This window comes from Apium graveolens, chromosome 4 (assembly GCF_009905375.1).
Source record: "Apium graveolens cultivar Ventura chromosome 4, ASM990537v1, whole genome shotgun sequence".
NCBI classification, from domain to species: domain Eukaryota; kingdom Viridiplantae; phylum Streptophyta; class Magnoliopsida; order Apiales; family Apiaceae; genus Apium; species Apium graveolens.
In genome coordinates this window covers 151,961,905-151,971,918 of record NC_133650.1, presented here as the reverse complement: position 1 = coordinate 151,971,918, position 10,014 = coordinate 151,961,905, and the positions used below count along the sequence as shown (strand labels likewise).

The 10,014-nt window shown below is 31.5% G+C and overlaps 1 long non-coding RNA gene across 1 annotated transcript; it reads left to right on the top strand.

The window, feature by feature from the left end:
- The first annotated feature begins 527 nt into the window (after nucleotides 1-527).
- Nucleotides 528-3,008, top strand: LOC141716934 (uncharacterized). The gene is made up of 3 exons (XR_012573451.1): nucleotides 528-2,381; nucleotides 2,547-2,614; nucleotides 2,825-3,008. It is a non-coding gene; the product is annotated as an uncharacterized LOC141716934 (long non-coding RNA).
- Nucleotides 3,009-10,014: the final 7,006 nt, after the last annotated feature.

The window sequence follows — 10,014 nt, the reverse complement described above, 5'->3', positions numbered from 1 at the left end:
ATATTGTTTTGGCCATTTCAGGGTGAAATAACTGAGGAAAGAGTGACGAATCTCACTTTGGCTGAGTTTCTTTCCTTTGGACCCCAAAGGGAGCCATCAAATGTAACAAGGTTTTTCTCAAGGGGTGACTTCAGAATCATTAATAATACATTTCTTAGTTTGTATTGTGTTCTGAAAATAGGTTAGTAAGCCTCTTTTTAGAAAACTCCAAGCAGGTTGATTTTAATTCAAATTTCAAAACCATATTTGACAGAAATCGAGTAAGTGAGTTTTGGATGATTGATGACATGCATCTTCAATTAAAGAGAGGCTCTTGAAAGGTATGTTTCTGCTTTACCTTATTCCACCATTAACAGAAGAAAGAACTCCATATGTTACTCAGGCTTAATTTTACGGATGTAACACTAGTGCATCATTTAGTTGTCTTATATGCCGAAAAGTGATGGTTCTACCTCTTACAACTCCCTGTGCACATAACTTCTGCAAGTCTTATTTGTTGGGTGCTTTTTCTGGTCATCCTTGCATTAGACAGAGAAATTTTGAAGGTTGGAGGACATTACGAGTACAAAAATATATTATGAAATGCCCTTCATGTTCAAACGACATATTCGATTTCCTTCAGAACCCATAGGTATAATCATTAATTGTGTTGCATTATTTGTCATTAATTGGTTCCCTCCTTATTGGATTGGCAAACTAAAGGACAATAAAGTGGAAACACTTAAAGTCCAACGGTCATTATCATTTTAACTCTTGTTTATTCTTTTCTCCATAGTTAAGAAAACTTTATATGCTAAGAGTGTTAGAATTTGATAAATGAAATTAGGTAGATGTCTTGGTATTAATTGGTGTTGGATGGGTGCGAAATTTTAAACATAAGATCTTATTACAACTTTTGTACATCTGGTATATACTCTTTTTCTAAAGGTTAATACAGTGATGATGAGTGTGGTAAAGTCACTCCTGCATAAGGGTAAAGTGGAAAACAATGTGGAGGTTACCAAAATAATGCGGGACCACTGTCAAAATATACATGTATGACGAAACCTTCCAACTTTTTTTAGTAACTTTGTCCGGTGAAACTTTCTTGGTTTTCTCGTAAGTCGAGAGATTTCATGCTAGTATGTGAAACATTCTGATGTGGTGGTATGTGGAGTTTTTTACGTTTTTGTTTTACAGCTCAAATTCAGTACTTCTAGTAATTAAAAGTTCCTCGAGGATAAACTTGTAATTAAAAGGTGTGACTTACGACAAAAAACTATCAAGTGTTTTAAACTCTAAATAAAACAGTAATACTAAGGAATGTCAGATAATAAAGGATAAAAGAAAATTTGAGGTAGCATATAACCAGACTTGGGGGCCATTAGCACGTCGACATTCACGACATTTGATAGCTTCCGATGACGTTGGCATGTGACGATCTAGAACATATGGAGAAAATCAAATAGAACATTCTGTGAATATACATACTGTGAATATACATACACTACTAGAAAAAGTAGAATAGACATCGCCTCTTTTACATCGGTTGCTTATTTCACCGATGTAAAAAGTATTTTAGACATCGGTTTTGAGCAAGCGATGTCTTTTGTGCTTATAAACATCAGTTTATTAGAAGAACCGATGTTAAATGTTTGTTAAAAAAAATTCAGCAGCCCGCCTTCCCCATTTTCCCTAGCTAAAATTTCATTCCCTCTTAAATTTCCCCTGTTTTGCCTTAGATTATTTTCAACTCTTCCCCCTCTTTTAACTTTATCCTCAAATATACATTTAAAAAAACACAAAATCAAAAATCAAAGCTATCAAAACTATCAAAACTCTCTCTCTAACGGAAGAACATCTCTCTCTCTCTCTCTCTCTCTCTCTCTCTCTCCCCATCACTCTTACTTCCCATCTCCACCAATCTTTCTGAACTCTCAACATAGAAGCCTAAATTCAAAACCTAACTTTCCAAATTGAAACCAAGAACTCAAAATTAAGGTCCCTAATTCGAATTATATCTTTCAATTACATGAACCCTAACTCTTGTTTTCAATAAATCATTCGATTTGTGTTAACTAGGTGCAGATGAAGTTCCAATCGGCCTATCTATGTTGTTATTTTTCCTTATTCTGATCGAATTAGTAAGTGGTTTTTAAATTTCAATTTTTAGCTTTTTAACAGATTTGTTGTTGTTTTCAGTTATATATATAACTGATTGTGTCTCTTTTTCTTTTATTTTTGTTTTTACACTTTTGTTTTAGTTTTTTTTGTTGTGTTTTTGTTTTTAATTGGATGTGAATTACAAAGAACTAGTAGTGTTCATGGTGATTACTGTGAAGAAAGCCCGTTGCCTATTATCTGGGACGCGTTACCTTCAATTACGGTCATCGGAGGATAAGGTACTCCCCTTTTAATCCTTGTTTTTAGCTCTGTCGATAACATTACCGTTATATTCAAGACGAATCTGTGAGCTATGATAAGTCAGGTTTTCCGGTTAATGCTGAAGATGTTGTTCCATATGATATCAAATCAGTTTGGTGACTGCTTTTTATATTTAACTGCAGAAACTCCATCTGCTATAGGGAGATGATGACAAGATTTTTAACTCCGAAATTGCTGAAATCATCAAGAAGTAAGTTCTCATTACCTCTACCAGCATATTTAAACAGTGTTTACTTTGGAGTTTAGACTCTCCTTTATTCTAGTTAATTTTCTTGATAATCATATTTTTTAACATTTTTACAGCAGAGCCATGCTACTCACATTACTTTTCCGTAATAATTTAGTTATAATATCAGTAAAAGATTATAGTTAAAATAAATATGTTGGGATACAACTGCAGGCAGTTAGGCGACAAGGCTACTCTGGAATTTGTAAAAGAGGCAGGACACCTTGTTCAAAATGATCAGGGTGCAGAGTATAACAATCGCATCAAGAAAATACTTTCTTCCTTGCACAAAGGTTAAGATAGAGGAATGATCAATGACTCCACTTTCATTAAACATCTGTCAGTATATTATTTTGATTTTGTTTGTGCTTAAGTTATTGCTGTGTGATGTTCTATTGTATAGACTCAACCTGCTTTCAGAAATTATTTGCAGTTTATTTTATTTACATCTTATTTGTTGATGGGTAATATTTTTTAATTTATGATATTATTGTTAATTTTTTTGTTATTGTATTTATCTTGTACTTTTCCCAAGAAAAACTATTTATGTCTATATTTCTAGGCTATTTAGCGGAAGCATAAAGTAGATGATGTTTAGTGTTATTTACGAAATAAGTTGATTCTTACCCTTAACCCCCTCTATTATTTGCAAATGTTTTTTTGTTTTTTAATTCTAAATTTTGATCAAACATTGTAGTACTCTTTACCTCTCCTATGATATATATCATTTACGTATGTTAATTGGTTATTGGGAATTTGGAAGGGCATTAGGATGATCATCTTGGTTGTGTAAGCTCTCAAGAGCAGAATGTTTCTTTCTTAGGCAGGTGTAAACGCTAACTATCACTATGAACAATTTTTGCACAGTACTGCAGATGATAAAGCCTATAGACAACCATGGACTGGTGTAGTTCGCCAAGCCCCAAAATTTCTGTAATCTGTATATAATCAACCACTGCCAGCAATATTATAGACTATGGTATTACTAATTATAAGTGGAGCGATAAAGTGAAAGAGAGAATAAACCAAAGCTCGAAGACAAACTTGACAAGTCTGGAGTATCTTGTCTAATGCAATTTTTGTTGAAGCTGCCATGTCGAATTTTTAGATATGTATCTACATGCTTCGTTTGTGATTGATTAGAAAAATTATTATTCCAATAAATTAAATTTATATGAATTGGATCGAAAGTTACAGTGATTAAATTGTTTGATTGATATAATTTTAATTCAATAGCAAAACTTATTGCTCGTATTGTAACTCGGTGAAGAAATTGTTCAATGATCTTGGAGTCACTTACAAGACCGTTGAGTTGGATGTCGAAAGTTAGTTTTCTTTACAGCTTACATCATGTTATATGTAGTTGTAGTTTTGTATTGTTGTACCCGCTTCTCAATGATCTTGTTGATAACCCCTTAGATCCTCTTAAGTTGATTGGATGGTGTTTAACGATAATGTTATGTATTAATACGAAATGATATTAATGTGAACTTGATGGATGAATGTTGAAATTGTTAATAGTATCAGGTTGGAGTAATATTTGGTAAGGATAAGGTGCATATTCTGCCTGTTTCTGTCTACTTATTACCAGGTTTTTTGCTTGAGTATAGATTGTTGAATCCCATGATTGGCCTGAGATTATGAAGTATGCAGTATTGGTTTATGCCCAATCCTATAGATAGGAGGAGCTCATCCAGGATTTTTACAAGAGCTGGAAGAATCCAAACATGGGAGGGACTGTTGTACACGGTGGCATGATAAGGCACGCACACATCATTACATCTGATAGAAAGAAGAGTTCTATTATTCTTTCTTCAGAATAGTGAAGTTATAAATTACTTTGGTTGTTATTTTTTAAAATAGATATCGGATTGTTATTGTTGTATCTTTGAAAATTATATGTTTCTGGTTTTTCGTCATTGTAAGACTTTATCATCTTGATTTGGTAATGATAACTGAATTTTGCATCTAAAAAATATATTAATTTTAAAATGTGCATTAATAAAATAAGTACATACATCATTGCAGTGCAAAATGTTGTCTATCAAAGCTTAATACATCAGTTTTAGTTGAACATTTACATAAGTCGCATCACACAAAACCGATGTTAAATACTACAACAAAAAAACTTAAAACAAAAAATGATGTTATAAAGTTTTTAGACATCGGTTTATGACCAATAGATATCAGTTTAAAGTAAAGAACTGATGCAAAAAGTTACTTTTATATCGGTTTTAATTTAAAACCGTTGTTACTGATATTAGTACCATCAGTTTAAAAGGTAAATTGAAATATTATGCTTAACTCACATATGTTTAAATTGATAAATCTATCATTATATGATAATATATGAAGATTAGATGTGCATGAGAAATTCAACATTTTAAAAAACGGATGTTATAGTATTCTTTAACATCATTTTAAAACCGATGTTAAATGGGGGGCCTTTAACATCACCCACGAAGACATCGGATTTTTTTGTTCATAGACATCGGTTTGTAGCCGATGTCTATTCCACTTTTTCTAGTAGTGATATATAAATATTCGATCTGGGACATATTTGCTTTAGTTACTACAAAATTTATTCAGATTATTGATCCCAGGAAAGCACAGAATTTATCAATTATATTGAAGGCATTAAATGTGACAACTGATTATACACAAATGAAGTCAAGCTCCTCAACTAATTAGAGACTCCTGGAACTAATTAAAGAGCTAATGCAAGTTGATTATCTTACAAATGACGAGGTGAAGAGTCATTTGAAAGTAAGTTTAAGCTCTCCATCCGATAATCTTCTATAATCCCCTAATCTTTAAGAAATGCTAAAATGGTTTCCGTTTATTTTAGAAATACCAACTTCATGACCGTCGATCCCCAACAAGTAAATCAGCAGATTTGACACTTACTCTATCATCAGCTTTACAAATCTCTGGATATACTGAATCATCAACCCAAACCCGTTCCAAGTCTACTTCTCCTGAGGGTCCACTACGGCTGACTGATACCACCGGAAAGACTTCTACTACAATTGGTGATAGCGTGGAAGACGAAGAAGCTGAACGCTATAGCTGGAAAAACTGAGTTCAGGCCTCTTACAAAAGTTGTTGTATAAAATATATCCATCTACCAAACTTTGCAGATAAAATTATACACCAGAGAGAGGGACTAGAAAAATAATACAGTTGATAAAATGATACGTGTTTAGGAAGTCCATGAAATTTTGTAGACTTAGTTTTAGTTAACGCCTGTCTTGACTTTTAGTTGTTTTGAGGTTTTCCGCTATAAAGAACTTTTGTTGAAGTGTAATTTTGCTGAGCATGAGAGACATGATGACTTTGTATATAAATTTGTTATACATCTTTTTTAATGAATAAATACTGATGTAAAAATAATAATTGTACATCACTTTTAATGAAGAAAAACTGATGTCAAAAAAGTTAATGTACATCATTTTTTACTAAAAAACTGATGTCAAAGACTCACATGTTCAAGTCTAAAAGAAACATAGACATCACTTTATTTTGGATAAAACTGATGTCTAAATGTTGACATATACATCACCTTTCACTAAAGAAATCGATGTTTAAAATCTGATTTTACATCACCTAAATGAAAATATTCGATGTCTATGTGGAAAAAACATAGCTCATTATATCTTTAATCTATTATAATAAGTGTAATTTATTTATTAACTTATTTATTAACTTATTTATTTCTAATATTTTTTGTAAAAAAACAATGCATGGACATCAGCTTTTTTGCCAGAAACGATGTCTAAGCCAGTAAAAATATCGGGTTATGGCCGATGTCTAGAATAGATATCACCGACATCAATATCGGTTGCCAAACAACATAGACATTGACCAAAAACTGATGTCTATGGACTTTTTTATTGTAGTGTTTACTCAAAGTAACCAACACTAGTACTACTAGATGGTCTGAATATTCAAAGAACTTAGTACACATGAAGCAGAAAGGAATGAAATACAAGTCCAATTATGTTTCAAAATACATTCATGAATCAGGACATACTGTTGATGTAATGACCGAGAAATTTACAACTGTTTTGTGTCATATTAAATGGGTATTATGTCATTTATGATGTTATAAATTTTGATTGAGCATAAAAGGGTATCTGTTAGGTGTTGTATGTGTTTTTTTTTGTGATCTGAGTTATTTTTCGGGTATTTTATTACGTGTTAAATGGATTTATATTAAAAGTTATATTTTCAGAGTTTCTTTTTAAGAGCCGTTATTTCGTGCAGAATAATTGGATTTGTTTTGCATAATATGGCGTATACCATCTTGATTTTCCGAACATCCAGTTAATTTAGAAAATGTTTTGTTTCATGAAAAATGACTTTTCCGGGCCCTACCGGGATGTCAAAGCCCACAAAAATCGTATTTTTATTTTTTACAAAATTGTGGGACTTTCAAATATTTCATATTATTACATTTTTGGATTATTCATAATTTTTGAAAAATTTTGACATAATTTTTGCATTTATTGGATTAAAAATTATTTCCCGTTAATTATTAATTTTGGATTTATTGTATTTATTAAATGATATAATGAGGCTCTAAATAATTTCAGGAGTATTATTTTTATAACTATAAATATCATTTATCTATTATTTAATTATTATTTTATTATACAAAAATCAGAAAAATATATTAAAAATCATATTATTCTCTGAAATTAGGGTTTATATTCTTCATGTATTCTTGAGAATCAAAGCATGATTTTGGCCTGATCAGGAAAGCAAAATAGGTCGTATCTGTAGTCAAATTGAAGCTCTTGATGAAGTACAATCCAATTATGCTAGTAAATCATACCTCAGGTTAGTGGATTTCAAATTTGATTTTAGGGTTCGTGGATTGAATTGGGGCTTTTTGATTCTGGGGTTATTGGATGAATTTGATGATATGAATAGCTTCCTGATGTGATTTAGAATCGATTCATATAATTATTGATATCAAACGATTGCTAGAACTATAGAATCGAGTTCATGGGTTTATATAAAATTTTGATTCGATTTTATGAGTTTGTTCTTGATTATTGGCTTGTTTTGATTATTGGATTAGATTCTCCGTGTCCTAAGCTTTAATTTCCCCTAAAATACGTTGTGTTTGGTTCCCGTTTATATCAAATCGGTTTTTGGCCAGAGTATCGCCGACGTTTGCTCGAATTTTCACCGGAATTGATGTTATATCGTTTGATTGTGCGAGTTGTTTATGATTATATGATATTGAGTTGATGTATAATGAATTTCCAGATAGAATCGATTCAAACCCTGTGATTTTAAGGGTTGTAGAAGGCGGCCGGATTTCGGTCAAAACCGCCGGATTCCGGTCGAAACCGCCGGTTTCCGGGTTGCCCCAGTTTCCGGCCAGTATTCGAACCCGGACCCAGTTCTAATTCTCCGGGACCCGAATTGCAACCCACCATGACCCGGTTTCAGTCCCCTTTTCCCCAATTCTGTTTTCCAAATTACGTTTCTAAAAATTCTATTTTAAAATAATTCAAAATTCTTATTTTTAAATTCCAAAAAATTATTTTAAATTCAAAATGATTTAGTTAATTATTTTTAAAATAATTAACTGAATTCCAAAAATTATTTTATTTTATTAATTTTAAAAATCTAAATTTGATTTAATTATTTTAGTTATTTATTTATGGATTTAATTAATTGTTTGATTAATTTAATTAATTAGTTAATTCTATAAATAGTTAAATAAAATATAATTATTTATAATTAAGCCAAATAATGATTTAAATATCATTTTGAGTTTTTTTTAAAAAAATTATTATTATATAAGGGTATTAAAAAAACTCAATTAATATTATTATTAACTGAATTATTCTTATTTTATTCATAATAAATAGACCGTTCGTCCGTTTAATACGAAACGAACGCCTCTAGACTCAGAAAAATATTCCGATTACATTAAAAATACTTTCGATCCTTAAAATCTTTTGTATCAAAAGGTCGTTTATTTTGCAAATCGTTCTGAGTCAACTATTGATCGATAAATACTCTTTTTGACTCAATTTCAATTCTAAAAATATCAAAACCTATATTTTAGCTATTCAACTTAGGTGTTACATAAATTATGTGACTATGTGTTATATGAATAACATGATTATGTGCCTTATGTATACGTGTTATGTGAATTATGAGTCAACGTGTCTTTTAAATGTTATCTGATTAAAATATGATCCCTATATGTTATTATCGGATGGGTAGACGATAAGGATAAGCGTATAGACTAGACCATTATATATTGTTAGTTAATTGAAATAGTATCTTTTATGATAGATGCACATAGTTCGAGGCATTCAAATCCAGACAGAGAAATTTAAAAGTAAAGCTTGTCTATACAAAATACATGAGACGAGTAAATACAGAGATAAGATAAGCATAGGATTGTGATTGACAAGAAAGGTCAGATAGCCTGTCGATGAAAACACAGATATACCAGAACGGAGTGATATGGCAGATAGTTAAAGGTCAGAGGGTTATCAATTGAGGAAAGTATACCTAAACTTTCTTCTAATATAATGCAAATATTTCTTTCCTATTCTAAGTTCAGAATAGTCAAATATTTTATATTTCGCTGCAATTACTCTGAATTATGTAAGTACCCTTCATTATTGTTCCTTTATTATTGATTGATCTCTTGAGAAAATACCTATTATTTCGGGTTATTTACGAACCCTGAATCGGGATGTTTTGAAATCAAAATGATTTGACATCAAAATACTCTATGAACTGGATGGTTACGATGAGGGTCAGGAATGAGCTGGACCCTAAGGGCCAGAGATGGCTGGACCCTTAATTACGGAGGCCATAGTGCATGGGTACCCTATATATTGGTGGGTCTATACAGATGGGTATGGATCCGCACTATACCCTGACAGATCAGCAGGTTATAGTGCATATGTTGGTTCTAGTGTCCAGACTAATTTATTGTTGATCTCCATTAATGGCATTCCTTCTTGGAAAGTTTATGATTATAAAAAAAACAAAGATTTGATTCAAGAAATGAATCAGTGAAATGTTCACCATTTTTTACAGAGAAATGTGATTTATGATTAAAGGCCAATGAGGGCTGATGTTTTATTCACCCAACTATTTTAAATAAATAAAAAAAATATTTTGAAATCATTTAAAGATTGTTTCTAGAAGTTTCTTTGATATGATACCTGCAAACCAATTATGATACTTGCTGGGAATTTTTGGCTCACTTTTGCTTTGTGAATTCTTACTTCTTTCAGTATCAAATGAGGACAAAAGTGAATAGCTCTTAATAGACAGCAAAAGTGGAGAGTTCCCAGCTGAAGGAATTTGAAGGTGTCAGA